We start from the raw sequence: 23,559 nt of genomic DNA, 5'->3' as shown, positions 1-23,559 counted from the left end.
TGGTCAAATAGTTTGACCAAGTCCAAACTTACTTTTATTGTGCACTGCAACCACAGCTATGTCTGTGATTATAATGCAATCCTGCGGGTTAAATATACTTCTATGAGCATCCTGGGGGATACATACTGTCCCTCGTATATAATTCCCCTCACTGCCTCACACTTTGGACAGGCATGTTCATCCTGTATAAATTATAAAACTTATTTCAAAGTACAAATGGATTTCGACTGTATTAATTCTACATGACTTTATTGGAAGACAACGAATCACAAATCACAAGTCGGAGCAATCCTAACTTAGAGTTCTGGTACTCCGCACAATCTGAATGTGTCTTAGCTAGCTTATATCAGAACGTATGTACCTCTATGAGTCAAACCTTGTCCGTATGAATACTGCAGTAGTGAACTAAGGTTGCATCACCTACCTAGAGTTTGTTCTGTTTAATATACAGTCATCGGTCCTAATGATGGCTACCACTTGCCTTTAGGCTAGACTGACTTTTTTAGAGGTGAACACATTGCACACATCCAATAATTTCAATACAGCAGTATGAAGATGTAGCGCCCCGTTGGTTCGGCCGCTACAGGGGTATTGCACCTCTGCCAGAGGTGTGGTATTCCACTCCCAGGTAAGGATGGAGTATGGACCAGGGCTCAGTTAGCTGCATACAGCACACACACCCCATTTCCGAGGGACAGCTCAACGGTGCTCCCACTAGACACAAGTGCAGGCACGACCGACTATGTCCCTGTCTGGAGTGGGGAGGGGGGTGGAACACCCAGTGCTGTAGGAGCAGATAGGGGTTGGTTCCTGAGCGTAGGTAGGAGCCCATTGGTTGCTGGTCACCTGGGCTTATGGTCAGAGGGAGGTATAAAAGGTGGGCACCATCTTAGTTCAGGGTTCTGTCCAGAGAGGAGAAGACAGGGAGCAGAGGCTCTGTAGGAGCTCTGCTCAGATACAGGCCTAGAGAAGTGGGCCTGGAGAAGAGGCCAAGGGAAGGAGGAGAAGACAGAAAAGAAAAGGAGAAGAAGAGACAGAGAAACAGAAGGGCTCAGGAACAAGAAGGTGGAAGGGACCCTAAGAACCCGCGAGAATCCAGGGTGCAGGGTCAGGCAGATTAAGGGTACCGGATCCCAAGTTGGTGGAGGAGAAACAACCCTCAGCCAAAGACCGGAGGCTGTGACCATTTATTGGTGCAGCACCTCATCAAACCTGCTAGGAAGGCACCATATAGGACAGAGGAGAACGGGGCCCACGTTTACCCGTGCAAGTCCGCGGCAGCTGGACAAAAGTGGGTCACTGGTGAGGCAGGCCAGAGAAAGGATTGAAGGGGGTCCTGTGCCATGTTCCTGAACTGCCTGGGGGTTGACCGAGCCCCTCACCTGGTGGACACTGCACGGCTTGGGTGGTTACTGCTTGCGCAGAAGTGACCCGGAGCACCTGAACTGTGAGTAAAAGACATTGGACTGCAGTACGTTGTCTGTGTGCTCTTTAGCTCCTCCAGCACTAACGGTACTGGGACTCCCACCACCATCACTCCCACCATCCACTACACTGCCCTGGGGCCGCACTCTTCCCGTGGGGAGTCACACCATCCCAGCTGCATCCATCATCGGCCCCAGCGGTCTGCCCTGCAGCGGCGGTTCCTAATAACCGCAATCCACAGGTGGCGTAGTCGGACATTATCTAAAACATCTAAAAGACTGCCACTGGTCTGACCACCCTGAGCCACGGGACCGGGTCACCACTACTACCCCCATCGTCTCCCTATTGCCCGGTTCCGGGTGCCCCACGGCCCAGGGGGCGAGTCAAAGATGTGCAGTTGTGTATTTTAATAATCACTTAGGCAGGTTAATAACGCAATTAGTTTTATTCCTTCTGTCCACGTTGTAAGGTGGCTAATGGACACATCGTTGATGGGAGGTATGTATCTCAGAGATGGCTGCCCTCTGTGATGTAACCTGGAATGCTGCTCTAGTGCACGTAAGCACTAAGAGGACTGTTTGGTGCACCTGGGACCGAGTTACGGGTAGTTGGAGAGATGGGTGGGTCTAGCTACCCACATACTTGACCTCTGGGTGTGGTTAAGATATAAAATGGAGGCCGTTGTTTGGCACATGGTCTGTGTGCTTGGAGGGAGGACTTCTGTGTGTTGTGGTCTCCCAACTGAGCCAGTGAACTGGATGCTATCCCGCCTATGTGCCCACAGAACTGGCTAACCAAAGACTTTGCCTTCAGGACTCTTTACTTTGTTTCTGCCGGAACTAAAGGCTGATTGTATTCCTTTTGCTTTTGCCTGGTTTATGAAGTAATAAACCGACATGGACATTTAAAGGAACATGCTTCCTGTTTGCTTCTCATCGCACTCAAGTGAGTAGAACCTCACAATTGGTGTTAGTAGTGCGGGCAGTGCTCCCAGCAGATACGTGTAACTGCTACGAAAAGGACTGCATGTCCTACGTGAAGTCTGCCACAAGCCAGCAAGTGACGCAAGACAAAATGGAGGACCAGCTGAAACATTTGGTGCAGGCGCAGCAGTTAGAACACCAGCAGAACCAGCAATTATTGCAGCAGCAACAAATGGCTCAACAAGAGACTACTAAGCTGCTGATGCAGCAGATCCAGCTCCAGAAGCAGCAGCAACAGGATCAGCATCGTCAACAGCAGCAGCAGATTGAGTTACTTTCAGAGACGATCTGTGGCACGGTGATGGCTCCAACAAGGTCAGTGGATGATTTTTCCATCCGAAAGGCGGTAAGGAGAGCCCTGCAGAAAATGACCCCGGGGATGACATAGAGGCCTTCCTGACTGTTTGAAAGGGTCGCCAAGAGGGAGAAACTTCCGCCAGAGCAGTGAGCAGAGATGCAGTTGTGTGAATCACGCGTGCCTTCTGTAAGCCCTACCCTGGGAGATGGGGGACTCGGAGTCGGGTCCTGTGATGTAGAGATGGGGTGCAGCTCCGTGCCCAGGGTCGTCACACTAAAACAAAAGAGATGGTATGGGCTTATCCGGGTTGAGTGGCTGATCTTGACTACGCCACCTGTGGCACCTGATGAAGGCCACCAGCGCTGCTGCAGTCCACCGAGGCATGGTTTTATGGCAGCCGTCGTTGTTACTACTCCCCACAGGCAGAGCAGGGCCTCAGGGCAGAGGGACAGGATGATGGGGGTAGTAGTCTAGGAGGTCTGGTGCTGCGTAGCGCGGTGTAATGCAGAATAAAGAGTCCGGAGGCCATAGGGGTTAACTTCCAGGGTTTTAACTCACAATGGAGATGGCAGTAGGAAGGCGTCTCCCTGCTCCTCGCGGAGTTCTGCGGTCACCAGAGACGAGGAGGGCAGCAACCTCCGAGTAAGTCCAGCGTTCAATCAGGACCCCGCACCAGAGTGTTCCTAGACTTCAGACCGGGTCCTTTCCTGTCTGTGTGTGTATAGATAGGCCGGGTCACCCTCTGAACTTCTCTCAGAAAAAGGGTACAGGTGGCAGCTCCGCTCCTTCCGATACCCGGTGGGATCCTCAGGGCCTACCGGGCTTTCCCGACCAGGACGTGGAGTAGCAAGGTCGGGTGTCGGGGGCCGGTACCCCTCTTGCAGCCGGAATCCCTCTGAATAGATCAGGTCGGCGAGGACAGGTGGCGTGCACCGCTCCGTCTGCATCCTCCCTGGGATCCATTTGCGGTAGAGCTACACTCTTAAGCTCCGGGCCTTCTTGGTCATGGTCCTTGACCGGGCTGAGACATACATTATCTGCAGCCTGCCCTCGACCCAAGGCCAGGGTACGAGGGCCGTGTCTCCCTCTGCTGCAGGCCCACACAGGATCCACGTTCAGCGTGGGAGATCACAATGCCAGAGAACCCAAAACCAAAATGTTTTTTTTATTAAATATGAAATTTTAAAGTGTCACTAAAATGTGAGTCCTCCACCCTCACCCACTAAATTGGTTCCCCTATCTCTTGGTTCCCCAGTCTCCCGATTACCAGGAGGGCAGCACCTAGTGCATTCTAGCCCCATCTGGTGGGAGAAGTGTGGTGTTGGATGTGGAGATGGTGTCCGGACCATCACACTGTTCTTACCTCAGAGGAGGAACACTACACTCCATTAGAGAAGTGCAGCATCCCTGTAGCGGTCGAACCCTCAGGGGCGCCACATTCCCCCCTGGTGAAACACAGCACGTCCGCGGGCTGCAAAAGAGTAATACATAGGAAAGTTTTCTTTTTATACAACAATAAACTATCTTCCCTTTATGGGAGGCACTTCTTAAACGTTACAAACAGAATATATAATATAAAAGTACAAAGGTATAAAAGTATAAAATTATAAAAGTGCTAGCATTATCCAGAGACATTTATGCACAGACAGACGGGTTAAAGTGCAAGGACGAAGAATCAGTTCAGAAGCGCGAGGGACCTGTCCCAAACCCCCAACATGGGCCCTGGGGTGGCTGCAGGGCATGAAGATCCCGAGTTGGATCTCCAGGAGAGCCACCCTGACAGGTTTTTCTTCTGAGGTCTGAGGTAGAAATATCCGCGGTTTTATATACACTGTGTTCCAAATTATTATGCAAATAATATTTTCTCAGATTTTCCCAAATTACCTATATGAATTGCAGTCATTGTAATTTTCCAGTCAAATAACTATTAGAGTACAATTGAAAGGTTTTTGTACAAACTGCCTATGAAAACAGTATATTTAAAAAAAAATAAAACACTCAAACTGCACTCAAAATGCATGTTCCAAATTATTATGCACAGCAGAGTTTTCCACCTTTTTATTTTAATAACGAACAAAAATGGTCATTTTTGAAATTATAAGCATTAGCAGGTTATTACAAACTGAAATCAAACAGTTTTCAACTCAAAACTTTATTCTAGGTGATGTTACATTTGCACATAGAACCCCTTGTTCGAAAGGAGCTTCTGAACTCTCTCGTCCATTGAATTTGTCAAGTTTTGGATGGTTTCTGCTTCAATTGTTTTGCATGAGGACAGAATACCCTCCCAGAGCTGTTGCTTAGATGTGAACTGCCTCCCGCCATCATAGACACTCCTTTTGATGATGCTCCAGAGGTTCTCAATGGGGTTGAGGTCACGGGAGCATGGGGGTCACACCATAAGTTTGTCCCCTTTTATGCCCATAGCAGCCAGAGATGCAGATGTGTTATGTGCAGCATGAGAGGGTGCATTATCATGCATGAAAATGATCTTGCTGCGGAATGCACGGTTCGTCTTCTTGAACCATGGCAGAAAGTGCTGTTTGAGAAACTCAACATACATTATGGAGTTCATCTTTACCCCTTCAGGGATCCTAAAGGGACCGACAATCTCTCTCCCCATGATTCCAGCCCAAAACATTACTCCACCTCCTCCTTGTTGGCGCCGTAGCCGTGTTTGCATGGGGTGTCCATCAACCAGCCATCCTCCACTCCATCCATCTGGACCATCGAGTGTTGGACGGCACTCATCAGTGAACAAAACAGTTTTGAAGTCAGTCTTCATGTACTGTTTGGCCCACTGGAGACATTTCTGCTTGTGTGCAGTGGATAGAGGAGGTCAACAGGATGGCTTACGCACAGCTTCAAACCTCTGAAGGACCCTGCATCTTGTTGTTCGGGGGACGTTGGAGGCACCAGCAGCTTCAAATATTTGTCTGCTGCTATGACAAGGCTTTTTTGCCGCTGCTCTTTTAACCTGACGTAATTGCCTGTAGGAAAGAGTCCTCAATTTTCCCTTATCAGCACGCACACATTGTGCACTGTGAATCAGCTACATACTTCTTGATTGTGCGATGATCACGATGAAGTGTCTTGGCAGTGTTGATTGTAGTCATGCCTTGACCTAAACACTCCACAATTTGTTGCTTCTCAGCAGCCGACACATCCTTTTTCTTTCCCATTTTGGCAGAAAATGTAGGCTGCTTAATAATGTGGGACAGCCATCTTAAGTAGTCTTGCCTTTCATTGGACACACCTGCCAAACTAATTAGCACAGGTGTCTGCAATTGCTTACAGTGATATAAAGAGCCCTGACACACATCACCATCAAAGAGTTTAACTGACAAACAAAAAAATTCTTACCTTACCACTCCTAAACACTTTTTGCATAATAATTTGGAACACAGTGTAAAACCAATAAGGAGCACCTAAAGAGATCCAAACTATTTACAGGGTAAGAGTCTGTCTGCTGCAAGTCCACAGGGACTAATGTCTCTAGAAACCGTCGTAAACAAATGAAAACATAATCGTCAACATAATAACTTTGAACAGGTTACAGCCGCCGGGGCTGCTTAGCTCTCGGGTTCCCTCCTGGGAAAAGGCTCGTTCCTCCCGACGGAGGCTGACCGGTCCTCTGAGGCTGAGAGCGAGGGGGCATCGCTCCCGGACACCTTGTGGACATACCACCCCCGCACCCCATTGTGGCGGGTGTAGGTAACTACGTCACCCGGGAAGAGGTTCCGGCCAGGGAGTCCCTTCTTTAGATGCGGCTCGACGTCCCGCCTGCTGACGAAGACATCGTCCTGATAATGGGGACTCCTGATGAACCCCCACCCCGCCTCATGGTGGAAGCGGATGACTTGCCCTTCCACACGGGGACTTGGACGGGTTGCCTCTTCCTGTCGGGCCCGGGACTTTGCAGCCTTGGCCCGCACCTCGAGGCGCTGACAGCGGACCTCCCTCTGGCGTTGCTCCCGAGTGAGTTGGAGAATCTGCTCACGGCACCGCTCGCTCCTCCTCTGCGCTTCAGCCCGGGTCTCCCGGGGGAAGCCCATCAGGTGTCCCCCCTGGTTGTCCCAGGCCCACTCCTCAGCCGCCGGCCAGGTGACTGTCGGTGCGGGTGGCGGTGTCATAAGGGGTTGCTGCGGGTCCTCTGCAAGTGTGGACCAGTCCGGGTTGGGGTCGGTGGATACCCCAGCAGCCTCAGGCACTACCGATTCGGAAGTTGGGCGGCACTGCAGGTCTCCGCCTATAGCTGAAGCTCGCAGCTCCGGGGCAAAGACCTGCTCCCAGGTGACCGCGCCGGGCAGGAGATATTCGGCCATGAGGTCCAGTATGGGTACGGTAGGCTCAGCAGCCGGGGCAGGGGCAGTACACTCAGCTGCCTCTGGGCTGCTCACGACCTCTGTCACCGCTTCTCCCTGAGCTTCAGCTCCTTGGCGGCGAGTCCGGATGCGCAGCAGCATGTCTTCCCGCCACGCAGCAGACACCGCCTTCTGGGCCTCATCCAGTCTCCGTGCAAGACCCGGGGCTTCCTGGTGGAGAAATGCTATATCTCCCGCTGTGAGTCTGGTGCCGCTTTGCTCCCTGCTGGGGGAAGGACCTGGACTGGGTTCGGAAGGCTCCGTTTGTTGCGCTCCAGCAGTGTCCATGTCCGCTCCTGAAGGTCGCCAAACTCCAACTGCAATGGCCGCACCTTGTTGTTTTTCTTCTTCCTCCTCTTTCAGGGTGGTTCCTGGGCGGTATGCTGACAGGCCCACCTTCTTTCAGCCCATCCAGTTTGACGGGCATTACCCCGCGGACAGTCTCTGATGGAAGGGGCGGTTCGCACTTTTGGCGCCATGCGGGAGCCCAGCCCACGATGGGAGGTATTAGAAGGCCATCTTTCCACAGCACTATGGCGCCTGTTCTTCTTGGGCGGGCGCCATTTTAAGTGGAAAACGACAGTCCAAGGTGTAAAGCACACAGTACCCGGTAGCAATGGGAAATTCCTTCCTTTGCTGCGGGCACGCGATCCTGCCGACTACGCCAAGTTGTGTGACTCACGTGCGCTTCTGTAAGCCCTACCCTGGGAGATGGGGGACTCGGAGTCGGGTCCTGTGATGTAGAGATGGGGTGCAGCCATGGCCCGGACCCGCTCCGTGCCCAGGGTCGTCACACTAAAACAAAAGAGATGGTATGGGCTTATCCAGGTTGAGTGGCTGATTTCAACTACGCCACCTGTGGCACCTGGTGAAGGCCACCAGCACTGCTGCTGTCCGCCGAGGCATGGTTTTATGGCAGCCTTCATTGTTACTACTCCCCACAGGCGGAGCAGGGCCTCAGGGCAGAGGGACAGGATGACGGGGGTAGTAGTCTAGGAGGTCTGGTGCTGCGTAGCGCGGTGTAATGCAGAATAAAGAGTCTGGAGGCCATAGGGGTTAACTTCCAGGGTTTTTACTCACGATGGAGATGGCAGTAGGAAGGCGTCTCCCTGCTCCTCGCGGAGTTCTGCGGTCACCAGAGACGAGGGGGGTCCGACAACCTCCGATTAAGTCCAGCATTCAATCAGGACCCCGCACCAGAGTGTTCCTAGACTTCAGACCGGGTCCTTTCCTGTCTGTGTGTGTGTAGATAGGCCGGGTCTCCCTCTGAACTTCTCTCAGAAAAAGGGTATGGGTGGCAGCTCCGCTCCTTCCGATACCCGGTGGGATCCTCAGGGCCTACCGGGCTTTCCCGACCAGGACGTGGAGTAGCAAGGTCGGGTGTGGGGGCCGGTACCCCTCTTGCAGCCGGAATCCCTCTGAATAGATCAGGTTGGCGAGGACAGGTGGCGTGCACCGCTCCGTCTGCATCCTCCCTGGGATCCATTTGCGGTGGAGCTACACTCTTAAGCTCCAGGCCTTCTTGGTCATGGTCCTTGACCGGGCTGAGACATACATTATCTGCAGCCTGCCCTCGACCCAAGGCCAGGGTACGAGGGCCGTGTCTCCCTCCGCTGCAGGCCCACACAGGATCCACTTTCAGCGTGGGCGATCACAATGCCAGAGAACCCAAAACCAAAATGTTTTTTTTATTAAATATGAAATTTTAAAGTTTCACTAAAATGTGAGTCCTTCACCCTCACCCACTAAATTGGTTCCCCTATCTCTTGGTTCCCCAGTCTCCCGATTACCAAGAGGGCAGCACCTAGTGCATTCTAGCCCCCTCTGGTGGGAGAAGTGTGGTGTTGGATGTGGAGGTGGGGTCCTGACCATCACAATGTTCTTACCTCAGAGGAGGAACACTACACTCCATTAGAGAAGTGCAGCATCCCTGTAGCGGTCGAACCCTCAGGGGCGCCACACAGGTGCAATACTTGACGGGGAAGCCCCAGAAGGCTTACTATGGCATAGATTTGCAGGACGCCAAGGAGCATGGCAAACTCAAAACCGAAATTCAGGCACACTTGGTGGTGACGATGACTGTCAGGGCACAGCGGGTCCACCGCTGGGCGTATTATCAGGACAAACCCCCTGGCTCCCAAATGTTTGACCTTTTGTACCTGGTCCAAACATGGCTGCAGCCGGAGTCCTCTAACACTCCGCAGATGGTAGAGCAAGTGGTGATGGACTGGTTTGAGCATTCCCTGCCGAGGCCAATACAGACTTTGGATGCCCAGGGTGATCTCCGGAATGCCTATGAACTGATCAGACTGGTCGAGAGATACCAGGGGGCTGAGGGTTCCTTTGCAAGGCAGCCCACTCCATACTGCGGGTCCCAACAGGAGGCGGAGGCTCAAAAGAGGGTGGTGCGTTCAAGGTCCAAAGGGGCATGGGAGGTAATGCCCAAGGTCCCTACGGGTGATATAATTTGTTGGAAGTGCCACGGCCCAAGTCCATATAGCCGCCTGTTGTTCCCGACCCCTGAGCAGATGGACTGCAGCCTAGGACACTGCTGTTCATATTATGCGTATCTTACCTGCAGTGTGAACTGTCCACCCAGCGAGGGGCCACAAGCATGTCCCGTGAAGGTAAATGGTTGGCAGGTAACGGGACTGCTAGACTCTGGGAGTCTGGTGACCCTTGTGAGGGCCACACTTCCTCTCCAACTGATCCCAGGAAGTGTGGAGTACAATGCATTTATGGTGATGCTAAAGACTACACTATGGCCAGAGTGAACATTGAAATGGCCCATGGTACTGAGTCCCACAAAGTCGGCGTCGTCGAGAACTTGTTGCACCCCATTATTATAGGCCGGGACTTATGTTTGTTTTGGAATCTGTGTGGAAAGGGTACAGGGTTCACTGCCTCGGATAAGAAACCAGTTAACCTTGAAGAGGTATCACCACACCCAGAGTGAGACGGGTTTCCCTTTTGTGTTCTTGTGAGGGGTGAGGAGGTAGTGTCCCCTGAGTCTGACTTTCCTGAGTTTGGGGTGACCAGCGAGAATTTTGGGTCTGTCCAACATATGGACCTAACTCTCAGGGAAGCTTTTAACCATGTCACAGTCATAAATGGGATTGCACAGGAGTCAGGGGCTGACCCAAGATTTCCCTATTTTATTTTGAGTGGGGAGTTGTTGTACCATGCTACAAAAGTGAGGGAGCAGCTGGTGGAACAGTTATTGGTGCCGGGCGCTATAGAGGGAGGGTGTTGGACATGGCCCATTCACATGTCTTGAGAGGACATCTGGGAGTGGAAAAAATACAGGAACGGATCGTGCATAGGTTCTATTGGCACGGATGTCACCGGGAAATATTAAAGTATTGCAGATCCTGCCCTACGTGCCAGTTAACTGCCCCCACCTCTCACTTTCGAAGTCCCCTTGTGTCATTGCCCATCATTGAAGTGCCATTCGAGAGAATTGTTATGGACTTGGTCGGTCCCCTGGTTAAATCTGCTCGTGTGCATCAATATATATTGGTCATCTTGGACTATGCCACCCGCTATCCTGAAGCGATCCCTCTGAGAAATTCCTCTGCCAAGAGTATAGCTCACGAATTGGTCCATGTTTTCTCCCGGACAGTGTTACCAAGGGAGATCCTGACTGACCCTTTATGAGTAAGGTGATGAGGGAATTGTGTAAGGTCCTGCAAATCTCCCAACTGAGAACATCAGTATACCATCCTCAGACAGATGGCCTCGTGAAGAGTTTCAACAAAACTCTGAAGAGTATGCTGAGGAAGGTCATAGAAAAGGACGGCAGAGACTGGGACTGTCTCCTGGAATATCTGTTGTTCTCTATCAGAGAGGTTCCACAAGCCTCTACTGGGTTCTCACCATTTGAAATCCTGTATGGCTGACATCCATGGGGTCTCGTCTCCTGGATATAGCAAAGGAAACCTGGGAAGCCAAAGTCACGCCCCACAGGAGCGTCATAGAGCATGTCGCCCTTATGCTGGAGAGGATTGCGAAGGTGATACCCATCGTGAAAGAACATCTCCTTCAGGCACAAGAGACGCAGGCCATGGTCTACAACCAGTCAGCCAGAGTTCATTCTTGGTGACAGAGTCCTCGTACTCTTTCCTACCGTGGAAGGTAAGTTCTTGGTGGTCAAGTGGCAAGGGCTATATGAGGTGGTGGAAAAAGTTGGTGAAGTGAATTATAAGATTCATCAACCAGGACGACGTAAGCCATACCAGATCTACCACGTCAATCTTATCAAACCATGGCAAGAAAGAGAGGCTGTTGAAGCTCCGTGCTTGCTGGTCAAACAGGAAGGCAAGGTTGGAGGAGTCGCAATAGCAGAGATGCTGACGAAGGCCCAAAAACAGCAGTATTGGGAATTGCTGCAGAAGAACGGGGATCTGTTCTTGGAATTGCCAGGGTGCACAAAGGTCATAGAACATGAGGTTCTCATGGAGTCCCATGTGCGAGTGAACTTGAAGCCCTATCGTATTCCTGAGGCCCAACGAGAGTTGATCTCCAAAGAAGTGAGTTGTATGCTGAAACTTGGGGGTTATTGAGAAATCCAAGAGCGGTTGGTCGAGCCTGATTGTCCTGGTCTCAAAACCCAATGGCGAATGGAGATTCTGTAATGACTATCGGAAGTTGAATGAGGTCTCCAAATTCGATGCATATCTGATGCCACATGTCGATGAGCTGATCGAGAGACTTGGGCCAGCAAAGTACATAACCACCTTGGATTTGACGAAAGGATATTGGCAGATCCCCATGTCACAGGGAGCTAAGAAAACAGCACTTTCTACGCCAGACGGATGCTTCCAATATGTCTGGATGCCGTTAGGACTGCAGGGGGCCCCTGCCACTTTAAAGAGAGCCATGGATCGAATCTTTGCACCCCATAAGAAATACGCCACAGCATACAATACATGACAAACTGTTCAGAGCAAACTCTGCAGTTAGAGGCATTAGAAGCTATTAATTAGTGCACAATAAACAGCTTTCCTAAGTCAAATCTGTGTCTGGATTGCCCATCCTAAAATCTTAGAACTCTGAGTTGTCCAGTCATTTGTTTATTTACCTACAATAAAGATAAGTAGATATGCAGATAACCTTAGACTCCACCAGAATGCATGACACACTGATACACAATGAGACACTGACAACAATAGCCAGGCAGCCCACTTTATGACCTAACAGACCAGCCCACCAGGCATCTGCTCGATAAGGCAGATTAGCAGTCCGGGCCTGATGGGAGGTATCTATCACAGAGACGGCTGTCCTCTGTGATGTAACCCGGAATGTTGCTCTAGTGCATGTAAGCACTAAGAGGACTGTTTGGTGCACCTGGGGCTGGGTTATGGGTAGTTGGAGTGATGGGTGGGTCTAGCTACCCACATACCTCACCTCTTGGTGTGGTTAAGATATAAAATGGAGGCTGTTGTTCGGCACATGGTCTGTGTGTTTGGAGGGAGAAGACCTCCTCTGTGTTGTGGACTCCCGACTGAGCCAGTGAACTGGATGCTATCCCGCCTGTGTGCCCACAGAACTGGCTAACCAGAGACTTTGCCTTAAGGACTCTTTACTTTGTTTTTGACTAAACTAAAGGCTGTTTGTATTCCTTTTGCTTTTGCCTGGTTTATAAAGTAATAAACCGACATGGACATTTAAAGGAACATGCTTCCTGTTTGCCTCGCATCGCACTCAAGTGATTAGAAACCCCAGAACGGTAATACAGCAATTCCAGGTAAAACACCAAAATGCAACTCTCTCAGTCCTCAAGTTTCCAACCCGGGATCAGTAGTACCAGGTGATACCCACTGTCCTTCAACTTTTGGCTGGCCCACAGCTTTCTGTATCTCCCGTCGGTATATTGGCAGTCACTGCATATGCTCCTCCGGATCACGGATATCACGACCGCAGCAAGTGAATACCACCCAGCTCTCTCTCACTAGAAAAGTGGCTTCTTTTCTCCTATGCTGGGATCAGCCTCTGAATGAGCAGAAGAACTCACCCCTCCCTCCCTCAGCTAAGAGTGCCTTAGTAGAGATATTTTCCCATCACCTGGGTCTGCATGTGAGACTCCCTGTGGTGACGGCTCCACAGTGTCTGCTGTCCCCATCCACACAAAGGGGCTAGTGGCTGGGAGACAATGGAATGATTGCTTTCATTGATTACCAATCTTGGGTCTGGCCTTATTTATGCTTACTGTCACTGAATGGAAGCATTGATACTTAAAGTTGAACTGATGAGTAAACAAATCATTAGTGAAACACAGCAAGCAAATTTCTAAAAAAGCACAACAATAAGATCGACAAAAATGGGTGCTCCGTGCTGGAAAAGTCTTTAGTAAGTTGCCAGCTCCACACAAGCAGTAAGAGGACTGTGAAGACATGGGGTTTTCCGTGGGCGTACTACTACTCAGTCAACACAGTGTGAGGGTAAAAAAGTGTGGCAATACTTAATTGAACCACCAAACAGACAATAACGATATAGAACAGTTCCAGTAAGCATCCAAGATCGTGCAAAATTACACAGTCTCACCCTTCCACTGGGCTGCAGGGAATGTAGCAGCTGCGACTTTGGAACTTCCAGAGCCAATTACCTTAACCAGTAGCACCCCACTTTAGGTGGACACTCACATAGAGGAGGTAGCAGCAAGCTTAGGAAGCTGACAGTCCATTGAGGTATGTGGCCAGGAGACCCGAGGGTCCCACCCTGGCTACTCCTAACATATCCATAGTACCAGGTGACCGGATGGGCACAACTTGGCTTTCTCCAAACATATCCATGGAACCAGGTGACTGGATAGTCCCATCCTGGTTTTCTCCAAGCGTATCCATGGGTTCCAGGCGACCGGCAGGTCCCCAACTGGCAACCCCAAACATCTCCAGGGAACCAGGTGATCAGTGTGTCCAACCTGGCTTTCTCCTGAATGTATTCATGGGTTCTGTGATAGTCAATGGAGCAGATCTGTATCCCTCTGGATGGAGCCACGCTGTCCTGTAGAGCTGTCACTTAGAGTTTTTCTGTCTCTGATTTTGTAAAAAACTCCTGATACAGAGGCATAACCCCTTTAGATACAGTACAGACCAAAAGTTTGGACACACCTTCTCATTTAAAGATTGTTCTGTATTTTCTTGACTACGAAAATTGTACATTCACACTGAAGGCATCAAAACTATGAATTAACACATGTGGAATTATATACTTAACAAAAAAGTGTGAAACAACTGAAAATATGTCTTATATTCCAGGTTCTTCAAAGTAGCCACCTTTTGCTTTGATGACTGCTTTGCACACTCTTGGCATTCTCTTGATGAGCTTCAAGAGGTAGTCACCGGAAATGGTCTTCCAACAATCTTGAACGAGTTCCCAGAGATGTTTAGCACTTGTTGGCCCTTTGGCCTTCACTCTGTGGTCCAGCTCACCCCAAACCATCTTGATTGGGTTCAGGTCTGGTGACTTTGGAGGCCATGTCATCTGGCGTAGCACCCCACCACTCTCCCTCTTGGTCAAATAGCCCTTACACAGTCTGGAGGTGTGTTTGGGGTCATTGTCCTGTTGAAAAATAAATGATGGTCTAACTAAACGCAAACTGGATGGAATAGCATGCAGCTGCAAGATGCTGTGGTAGCCATGCTGGTTCAGTATGAAGGCATTTTGCCTTCAATTTTGAATAAATCCCCAACAGTGTCACCAGCAAAGCACCCCCACACCATCACACCTCCTCCTCCATGCTTCACGGTGGGAACCAGGCATGTAGAGTCCATCCGTTCACCTTTTCTGCGTCGCACAAAGACACGGTGGTTGGAACCAAAGATCTCAAATTTGGACTCATGAGACCAAAGCACAGATTTCCACTGGTCTAATGTCAATTCCTTGTGTTCTTTAGCCCAAACAAGTCTCTTCTGCTTGTTGCCTGTCCTTAGCAGTGGTTTCCTACCAGCTATTTTACCATGAAGGCCTGCTGCACAAAGTCTCCTCTTAACAGTTGTTGCAGAGATGTGTCTGCTGCTAGAACTCTGTGTGGCATTGACCTGGTCTCTAATCTGAGCTGCTGTTAACCTGCGATTTCTGAGGCTGGTGACTCGGATAAACTTATCCTCAGAAGCAGAGGTGACTCTTGGTCTTCCTTTCCTCATGTGAGCCAGTTTCTTTGTGGCGCTTGATGGTTTTTGCAACTGCACTTGGGAGCACTTTCAAAGTTTTCCCAATTTTTCGCACTGACTGACCTTCATTTCTTAAAGTAATGATGGCCACTCATTTTTCTTTGCACAGCTGTTTTTTCTTGCCATAATACAAATTCTAACAGTCTATTCAGTAGGACTATCAGCTGTGTATCAACCAGACTTCTGCACAACACAACTGATGGTCCCAACCCCATTTATAAGGCAAGAAATACCACTTATTAAACCTGACAGGGCACACCTGTGAAGTGAAAACCATTTCCAAGAGTGTGGAAAGCAGTCATCAAAGCAAAAGGTGGCTACTTTTAAGAACCTAGAATATAAGACATATTTTTAGTTGTTTCACACTTTTTTGTTAAGTATATAATTTGACGTGTTAATTCATAGTTTTGATGCCTTCAGTGTGAATGTACAATTTTCATAGTCTTGAAAATAGAAAAAAATCTTTAAATGAGAAGGTGTGTCCAAACTTTTGGTCTGTACTGTAGGTCAGAACTGTCCTTCAAGACATTATCTACAGGACAGGGGGAAGGTGAGATGAATTTAACTCTCCATTGTTAGAGTATTTACTCGATCTGCATAGCTTATACTCCTCTGCTCTGTGAGTCAACAAGCCACAGGGCCCACACAATGGTTAATCAACATATTTAGCAAGCATTCATTGTTCAAAGACCCTGGGCAAAGATAACAGTACAATAAACTGTAGGAGCTAATATAAGATGTATATAACAGCTATTCATCAATTAACAAATTTCAACTCAACCTATAAGAGAGGTCAGCTCACAGAAAAGGACAAGAATTCAAAAAAACATCTGTGTGACTGGCATCCTATACGAGCTGCATTTTTAATACTACACAGACACTCACATATCTGTCAATTCATGGAGGGGTTTTCTGTCGCATCAGTATTTCGCACCTGTGCTGCCTTCGCCTTTATCATGGGGGTCTGCCGCATCCTGCCTGTGCTTTGGTAATCGGACCTGGTGTTGGTAAGGCTGTTTTTTTTCTGTGATGTTTCTTTGAATTCTTGTCCTTTTCTGTGAGCTGTTTTTAATTGTAACATAGGGACTGGCAAGTATGAGTACCCTTGATGCGGGTTGCGAGCGTGCGTATTGAGGCCAAAATATCAATCAATACCTCATGTAATATATTTCTCTTATACATTATTTTTCATCTTTTTATTGCACATTTTCCATTTTTTGCAGGATGCGGCCAGGCCCTTTATTGCTGGGTGGGTGAATTGGGACGTCTGTCCTGTGGGGTGCACGTATATAGTGCCGGGCAGCCCGCTCGATTTAAAATTATGGGCACCATTAATAGGCTGTAAGCCAGGCACTGTGCACCACACCTATCTGTGTGACTGGCGTCCTACACAAGCTTCAGTTCTGTCCATTTTTAATACTACACAGCCACTCACATATCTGCCAATTCATGGAGGGGGTGGCTGCTGCATCAGTATTTCGCACCTGTGCTGCCCCCCGCCTTTATCATGGGGTCTGATGCATCCTGCTTGTGCTTTGCTAATCTGACCTGGTGTTGGTAAGGCTTTTTTTTTTCCTCTTATGTTTCTGTAAGAGAGGTCAACATTCAAACTTATGACAAAAGTCCATGTTTCTTGTCCCACCCGAAGAAAGAAACATATAAATTCAAAAGTCAACATAAAAATAATAGTGTATTTCTTCTGGACTACTTAATTTAGACATCTGGACCATTCCAGACCAAGGACCATTCCAGACCCAGCAGTCAAATCCAGTTTCAGTCCATTGCGTCCACACAGTTGAGGGTACAGTCTCTTAAGGACATGGGCATTTACTTATTTGAAATATAAAATATAATTTCCAGTTGCAAAACATTCTTCAGGTTGCAAACTATAGCTCTGCTACAAAACTTTATTCTCAACACGAGTGTTGAGCGAGCATGCTCGACACTACTCGTTACTCGCTCGAGCATCACGCTACTCGGGATGTTCGGCGAGCACCGAGCATTTCCGGGTTACTCGGGCGGAAGCTCGGGTCTCCGCCCTGCACGTTTGGCGCTCTTTACAGAGCCAATGAACATGCAGGGATTGCCAGCCAGTCACTGTAATGCCGCAGCCATGTTGTTTGTGGGCATTACAGTGATTGGCTGGCCGCACAGGGTCACCTCGAGTATTTAAAACCAGGCACCGCCATCTTGGACACAGTCGCTCCGGATCAGACAGTATAGGGAAAGTGCTGCTGAGTTAGGGAGAGATATATAGTGCGAAATAGGTAGTGTAGGGTCTCTAATGCCTGCCAAATCAAACAAACAGTCCTTCTCAGGATTAATATCCATCCCAGATATCAGGCAGGCAGGCAGGCAGGCTGTATAGGAGACGCAGTGGTTATACCAGCAAACGTTGCATTACAGTCCTGTGTGCTCCTGTTGATCATCACCCCGGTCTCAGGGGCCAGGAAAAATTATTATTTTTTTCATCTAAATCCTGTTTTTTTTTCTCAGTCAGACTGTCCAAATTCGCATCTTATTAACCTTTTGTCATTTTTTGCCGTAAAAAAAACAGTAATAGTGTCTCCCTGACTGGTCAGACACCAATATATCAGTTTAAAAGAGTCTGGTGTAGGCCAGAAAAATATAACTGTGGTTTTGCATTTCCACGGGTCAAATCTCTGTATTATCCTGTTTTTGGCATTTTTTGCCGGAAAAAAACAAACTGTAATAGTGTCTCCCTGACTGGTCAGACACCAATATATCTGTTTAAAAGAGTCTGGTCTGGTGTAGGCCAGAGAAATATAACTGTGGTTTTGCAGTTCCACTGGTCAAATCTCAGTATTATCCTGCTTTTGGCATTTTTTGCCGTAAAAACTGTAATAGTGTCTCCCTGACTGGTCAGACACCAATATATCTGTTTAAAAGAGTCTGGTGTAGGCCAGAAAAATATAACTGTGGTTTTGTAGTTCCATGGGTCAAATCTCTGTATTATCCTGTTTTTGGCATTTTTTGCCGTAAAAAAAAACTGTAATAGTGTCTCCCTGACTGGTCAGACACCAATATATCTGTTTAAAAGAGTCTGGTGTAGTCCAGAAAAATATAACTGTGGTTTTGCAGTTCCACGGGTCAAATCTCTGTATTATCCTGTTTTTGGCATTTTTTTGCCATAAAAAAAACAGTAATAGTGTCTCCCTGACTGGTCAGACACCAATATATCTGTTTAAAAGAGTCTGGTGTAGGTCAGAAAAATATAACTGTGGTTTTGCAGTTCCATGGGTCAAATCTCTGTATTATCCTGTTTTCAGCATTTTTTGCCGTAAAAAAACAGTAATAGTGTCTCCCTGACTGGTCAGACACCAATATATCTGTTTAAAAGAGTCTGGTGTAGGCCAGAAAAATATAACTGTGGTTTTGCAGTTCCACGGTTCAAATCTCTGTATTATCCTGTTTTTGCCATTTTTTGCCGTAAAAAAAACAGTAATAGTGTCTCCCTGACTGGTCAGACACAAATATATCTGTTTAAAAGAGTCTGGTGTAGGCCAGAAAATATATCTGTGGTTTTGCAGTTCCACGGGTCAAATCTCTGTATTATCCTGTTTTTAGCATTTTTTGCCGTAAAAAAAAACCGTAATAGTGTCTCCCTGACTGGTCAGACACAAATATATCTGTTTAAAAGAGTCTGGTGTAGGCCAGAAAAATATAACTGTGGTTTTGTAGTTCCACGGGTCAAATCTCTGTATTATCCTGTTTTTGGCATTTTTGCCATAAAAAAATCTGTAATAGTGTCTCCCTGACTGGTCAGACACCAATATATCTGTTTATGAGAGTCTGGTATACGCCAGTAAATTAGAACTGTGGTTTTGCAGTTCCACGGTTCAAATCTCTGTATTATCCAGCTTTTGGTATTTTTTCCGTAAAGAAAAACAGTAATAGTGTCTCGCTGATTGTTCAGACACAAATATATCTGTTTGAAAGATTCTGGGGTACGCCACATAACTATAACTGTGGTTTTGCAGTTCCACGGTTCAAATCTCTGTATTATCCAGCTTTTGGCCTGTTTTACATAAAAAAAAAAACAGTAATAGTGTCTCCCTGCCTGTTCATTCACAAATATATCTGTTTAAAAGATTCTGGTGTAGGCCAGAGAAATAGAACTGTGGTTTTCCTCTTCCACGGTTCTAATCTCCTTTTTATTACCCTTTTTCCATTGATAGTGCGAGTGTAAGCTATTTTACTTAATTTACAATGGGCAAGGCGCGTGGCAAGGGATGTGGAACTGGACGTTCTGGTGATGGTGCATGTAGAGGACGGGGCAGTGGCCAAGGTGAAAATGGGCCACAACCAACAGCCACATCTTCTCGCTCCCACTTCTTGACAGAATTACTAGGGAAGCACACTACAACACCAGTATTGCGAACTGATCAGTGTGAACAGGTTATTAATTGGATAGCAGATAATACTTCCAGTTATCTGGGCACCACCACCTCCGGTCTGTCTTCCACACGGTCAAGTTTTAGTAGCCGTGAGTCTCAACCGCATACTCCTCCTCACCCTGATGCTCCTTCCTCCCACCATGCCGAGTGTCGTCAGAGAGTAACTGATCCCACACTTGGACACTCTGAAGAGCTGTTCACTGGTCCATTTCCATATTTGTGCCCCTCGCCTGCTCCGCTTGAAGTGGTGGAAGAGGAGATCCTATGTAGCGATGCCCAAATATTTGAACAGCCACGGCCACAGGAAGTCAACGCTGGCAATTTGTCACAAGAGGTGGACGATGACGAGACACAATTGCCAGGAAGTGAGGAGGAGGATCGTGGTGCGCAAGTGGAAGAGAAGGAGGTGGTGGATGATCTAGTAACTGATCCAACGTGGCAGGAGGACACGCAGAGCAAGGCCAGCAGCACACAGGGGGAGGGAGGCAGAGTACCCCAACAGGCAGGAAGAAGCAGTGTGTTGGCCGCACACAGAAGGCGGGCAACAGTTCCCCGTAACACCAACACGAGGGACGTTGCCAGTACAACAGATAGGTCATACAGAGTCTGGAATTTTTTTAAAGACTCTGCTGATAACCCCAAAAAGGCCATTTGTACCACCTGCCATGCCAGCATCAGCAGGGGTGACAAAAATACCAGCCTGACCACCACCAGCATGATCAGGCACATGGCAGCAAAGCACTCGACTTTGTGAGGTGAACCCCAGGGTCCACGGCCAGTGTCAGCGGGTGTCACCACTGCTTCTTCCGCTGTTGTGCATGTAATAGAACCCCCTATTGTGCGTGCAAGGCAATCCCCTGTCCATACTGCAAGCTAAGATGCCCCCTCCTCTCAGTCTTCACTTGTTATGGCAGTTTCTCAAGAAACAGCATCAACGTCCACATCCACGTCCCACCGCAGCGTTCAATTGTCCATATCCCAGGGCATTGAACGAAAGCGCAAATTCGCAGCCAACACCCCAGAGGCCACAGTCCTAAATTAGCACATTTCATGACTGCTTGCATTGAAAATGCTGCCTTTTAGGCTGGTGGAGACGGAATCCTTCCGCAACCTTATGGCGGTGGTCGTCCCTTGGTACTCGGTCCCCAGCCGACACTATTTTGCCCAGTGTGCCATCCCCGCACTACACAAGCACGTGTCCCAAAACATCTGCTGTGCCCTCAACAACGCAGTTACTGGGAGAGTCCACCTGACAACGGACACGTGGACAAGTGCTTGTGGCCTGGGACGGTACATCTCCCTGACGGCACACTGGGTAAACATAGTGGAAGCCGGGACCCAGTCGGACCTTGGGATGGAACACATCCTCCCCACACTGAGGATTGCGGGCCCTATGTCAGTCAGAATTGCCTCCACAGTGTACAGCTCCTGCGCATCCTCCTCCTCCTCCTCATGTTCAGCCTCCATCTCAGATATCACCACATCAGTTACAAGCTGGAAGCACTGCAGTACTGCCACAGCCAAGTGGCAACAGGCTGTGCTGAAACTCATAAGCTTAGGTGATAAACCTCGCACTGCTTGTGAGCTGTGGACAGCTGTGAAAGAGCTGGCAGATCTGTGGCTGAGACCTCTGAACCTACACCCAGGCATGGTCGTGTGTGACAATGGCCGTAACCTGGTGGCGGCTCTGAGGCGAGGCGAGATCACACACGTACCATGCCTGGCTCATGTGCATAACCTCGTGGTTCAGCGGTTTCTTAAATCGTACCCAGAGTTGCCAGATCTGCTCGTCAAAGTACGCCGCCTGTCAGCTCATTTTCAGAAGTCGGCTACAGCTTCCGCCGTCCTTGCTGTGTTGCAGCAGCGTTTGCAGCTTCCGGCACACCGACTTGTGTGTGATGTCCCCACACGTTGGAACTCTACCCTCCACATGTTGCAAAGGATTTGTGAGCAGAACAGAGCAGTTGTGGAGTACCACCTGTTAGAACCCTCCTGTTATTTTTTTCTATCTTGTGTTTTGCGGTCACGTGACCATCTGCCTTTATATTCCAGCTCCACCCTTCTGGCTGTGCTGGACTTCAGTATTCTACTGTCTCTCTAGCCTGCTGCTTCTGTGCCTTTCTCTGTCAAGTTCGCTTGGTCCTCTGGGACCTCTAGTACTTTTTGTTAGTTAGTCTTTTTGTGTTCTGCAACAACTTCTGTTTAGGAGGTGTCCCTTTTTGTCCCAGTCCTTAGTTCTTTTAGGGACCCCTCCCCTTAATTCTATAGGTCTTCGTTCAGACTAGCCGAGGACTAAGGCGGGTCTGTTCACTAGGAACAGGCAGACCGCTACATCGTAGGGATTCAGCTTAGTCTTACTGTAGGGACAGCTTTCCCCTATCTTTCCTTAGTACATGTTGCAGATCATAACACCACCTGCAACAAGGCCGTCGATATTCAGGTCAGACTCACCACACATAATACCTCAGGAGAGGACCTGGATGTCTGACATATGTACCATTCTGACAAACTTTGAGGAGTCCACCAAGATGGTGAGTGGCGATGACGCCATAATTAGCGTCAGCATCCCACTTGTCTGTCTTTTGCAGCGCTCTCTGCAGAGAATTAAAGAGGAGGCATTGCAGCCAGAGTATGATGAGATGGATCAAGAAGCCGTAGAGGGCGATTACACACAGCCCAGCCTCATCTCATCCCAACGTGCATTGGGGGACAATGAGGGAGAGGAGGAGGAGGAGGAAGAACAGGAGCTGGTATCATGCGCTGTAGACGGTAGTACCTGTACAAATGTCATACCGTCGGTTCAGCATGGGTGGCCTGAGTACAGGGGGGAGGGGGAGGAGGAGGAGAGCATGGTCAGTCGTCATCTTGGTGAGGACACGGAAGTCTTGCCCGTTACCAGTCTGGCACGCATGGCTGACTTTATGTTACGCTGCCTTAACCGTGACCCTCGCGTTGTCAAAATGTTGGGTGACAGTCATTACTGGTTGGTGACACTTTTAGACCCCCGCTACAAGGAGAACTTTCACTCTCTTATTCCTGAGGTGGAGAGGTCTACAAAAATGGGCAGTACCAGAAGGCCCTTGCTGCAGAACTGTTAAAAAAATTCCCATCTGAACATGCTAGCGGCAGAGGTCACAGTTCGTTGCCCAACCAAGGCGTACAGGCAAAAGAGACGCAACTCCAATCCAGCAGAGGCAGGGGAACACTGTCAACATTCTGTGACAGTTTTCTGAGACCTGCCCAGCTTACAGGCCCTGAGGCACGGGGTACTCTCAGAAGGAGTGGAAAGTTTCAAGAGATGGTGAGGGAGTACCTTGCCGACCATACCAGTATCCTCCGTGATTCCTCTGTGCCTTTTAATTTTTGGGTATCCAAGCTGGACACTTGGAATGAACTCGCTCTGTACGCCTTGGAGGTCCTGGCCTGCACTGCCGCTAGCGTGTTATCGGAGCGTGTTTTTAGTGCCGCTGGGGGAATTATAACTGATAAGCGCACTCACCTGTCAACTGACAATGCTGATAAGCTGACCCTTATCAAAATGAACAAGGGCTGGATTGGGCCAGACATCTCATCACCAACAAATGACAGCAGAGTAACATAAAGTCAAATCCAATGTGTTATTTTGGGAGGTGTATTCCCATGCAACGCTTCACACCCACACATGGGTATACGCTTCCTCAATTCAGCTTTTTTTTGCTCTTCTCCTTATCCTCAGCCTCGACCACCACTATACCACCAGGGTGACCGTGGTCCGTGTTGCCAGCATTGCAAGTTCTTCCGTCCTAATTTTTGGCAGCTTTTGCTTGTAAGGCATAGGCAAAGAATATGGGAGACCCACTCCCCAATAATGGGAATAATGTTTTTAATATGCTGTACTGCATGGCTCTTGTAAGGTGCATT

Source organism: Phyllobates terribilis, unplaced genomic scaffold, assembly GCF_046119375.1.
Source record: "Phyllobates terribilis strain yellow unplaced genomic scaffold, ASM4611937v1 Scaffold_1__5_contigs__length_1240528914, whole genome shotgun sequence".
Classification (NCBI taxonomy): Eukaryota; Metazoa; Chordata; class Amphibia; order Anura; family Dendrobatidae; genus Phyllobates; species Phyllobates terribilis.
Note: the sequence above shows the minus strand (reverse complement) of the source record.